Consider the following 2,500-nt stretch of genomic DNA (forward strand, 5'->3'; position numbering starts at 1 on the left):
TGTGATAGTGTGTATCTCTCCTCCAGAGTGGTGTGATAGTGTGTATCTCTCCATGTCTCCTCCAGAGTGGTGTGATAGTGTGTGTCTCTCCTCCAGAGTGGTGTGATAGTGTGTATCTCTCCTCCAGAGTGGTGTGATAGTGTGTATCTCTCCTCCAGAGTGGTGTGATAGTGTGTATCTCTCCATGTCTCCTCCAGAGTGGTGTGATAGTGTGTATCTCTCCTCCAGAGTGGTGTGATAGTGTGTATCTCTCCTCCAGAGTGGTGTGATAGTGTGTATCTCTCCTCCAGAGTGGTGTGATAGTGTGTATCTCTCCTCCAGAGTGGTGTGATAGTGTGTATCTCTCCTCCAGAGTGGTGTGATAGTGTGTATCTCTCCTCCAGAGTGGTGTGATAGTGTGTGTCTCTCCTCCAGAGTGGTGTGATAGTGTGTGTCTCTCCTCCAGAGTGGTGTGATAGTGTGTGTCTCTCCTCCAGAGTGGTGTGATAGTGTGTGTCTCTCCTCCAGAGTGGTGTGATAGTGTGTTGTCTCTCCTCCAGAGTGGTGTGATAGTGTGTATCTCTCCATGTCTCCTCCAGAGTGGTGTGATAGTGTGTGTCTCTCCTCCAGAGTGGTGTGATAGTGTGTATCTCTCCTCCAGAGTGGTGTGATAGTGTGTGTCTCTCCTCCAGAGTGGTGTGATAGTGTGTATCTCTCCATGTCTCCTCCAGAGTGGTGTGATAGTGTGTGTCTCTCCTCCAGAGTGGTGTGATAGTGTGTATCTCTCCTCCAGAGTGGTGTGATAGTGTGTGTCTCTCCTCCAGAGTGGTGTGATAGTGTGTGTCTCTCCTCCAGAGTGGTGTGATAGTGTGTGTCTCTCCTCCAGAGTGGTGTGATAGTGTGTGTCTCTCCTCCAGAGTGGTGTGATAGTGTGTATCTCTCCTCCAGAGTGGTGTGATAGTGTGTATCTCTCCTCCAGAGTGGTGTGATAGTGTGTATCTCTCCTCCAGAGTGGTGTGATAGTGTGTATCTCTCCTCCAGAGTGGTGTGATAGTGTGTGTCTCTCCTCCAGAGTGGTGTGAGTGTGTGTCTCTCCTCCAGAGTGGTGTGATAGTGTGTGTCTCTCCTCCAGAGTGGTGTGATAGTGTGTGTCTCTCCTCCAGAGTGGTGTGATAGTGTGTGTCTCTCCTCCAGAGTGGTGTGATAGTGTGTGTCTCTCCTCCAGAGTGGTGTGATAGTGTGTATCTCTCCTCCAGAGTGGTGTGATAGTGTGTATCTCTCCTCCAGAGTGGTGTGATAGTGTGTATCTCTCCTCCAGAGTGGTGTGATAGTGTGTATCTCTCCTCCAGAGTGGTGTGATATGTCTCCTCCAGAGTGGTGTGATAGTGTGTGTCTCTCCTCCAGAGTGGTGTGATAGTGTGTATCTCTCCTCCAGAGTGGTGTGATAGTGTGTATCTCTCCATGTCTCCTCCAGAGTGGTGTGATAGTGTGTGTCTCTCCTCCAGAGTGGTGTGATAGTGTGTGTCTCTCCTCCAGAGTGGTGTGATAGTGTGTATCTCTCCTCCAGAGTGGTGTGATAGTGTGTGTCTCTCCTCCAGAGTGGTGTGATAGTGTGTGTCTCTCCTCCAGAGTGGTGTGATAGTGTGTGTCTCTCCTCCAGAGTGGTGTGATAGTGTGTGTCTCTCCTCCAGAGTGGTGTGATAGTGTGTATCTCTCCTCCAGAGTGGTGTGATAGTGTGTATCTCTCCTCCAGAGTGGTGTGATAGTGTGTATCTCTCCTCCAGAGTGGTGTGATAGTGTGTGTCTCTCCTCCAGAGTGGTGTGATAGTGTGTATCTCTCTCTCCTCCTCCAGAGTGGTGTGATAGTGTGTCCAGAGTGGTGTGATAGTGTGTATCTCTCCTCCAGAGTGGTGTGATAGTGTGTGTCTCTCCTCCAGAGTGGTGTGATAGTGTGTATCTCTCCTCCAGAGTGGTGTGATAGTGTGTGTCTCTCCATGTCTCCTCCAGAGTGGTGTGATAGTGTGTATCTCTCCTCCAGAGTGGTGTGATAGTGTGTATCTCTCCTCCAGAGTGGTGTGATAGTGTGTATCTCTCCTCCAGAGTGGTGTGATAGTGTGTATCTCTCCTCCTCCAGAGTGGTGTGATAGTGTGTGTCTCTCCTCCAGAGTGGTGTGATAGTGTGTATCTCTCCTCCAGAGTGGTGTGATAGTGTGTATCTCTCCTCCAGAGTGGTGTGATAGTGTGTATCTCTCCTCCAGAGTGGTGTGATAGTGTGTATCTCTCCATGTCTCCTCCAGAGTGGTGTGATAGTGTGTGTCTCTCCTCCAGAGTGGTGTGATAGTGTGTCTCTCTCCTCCAGAGTGGTGTGATAGTGTGTATCTCTCCTCCAGAGTGGTGTGATAGTGTGTATCTCTCCTCCAGAGTGGTGTGATAGTGTGTGTGTCTCTCCTCCAGAGTGGTGTGATAGTGTGTGTCTCTCCTCCAGAGTGGTGTGATAGTGTGTGTCTCTCCTCCAGAGTGG

The 2,500-nt window shown here is 49.9% G+C and overlaps 1 protein-coding gene across 1 annotated transcript in view; it reads left to right on the plus strand.

Moving 5' to 3' along the window:
- The window catches only part of LOC135528684 (WD repeat-containing protein 19-like), a 71,246-nt gene that overhangs the window by 19,612 nt on the left and 49,134 nt on the right, over window positions 1-2,500 (plus strand).

This window comes from Oncorhynchus masou, unplaced genomic scaffold, assembly GCF_036934945.1.
Source record: "Oncorhynchus masou masou isolate Uvic2021 unplaced genomic scaffold, UVic_Omas_1.1 unplaced_scaffold_1016, whole genome shotgun sequence".
NCBI classification, from domain to species: Eukaryota; Metazoa; Chordata; class Actinopteri; order Salmoniformes; family Salmonidae; genus Oncorhynchus; species Oncorhynchus masou.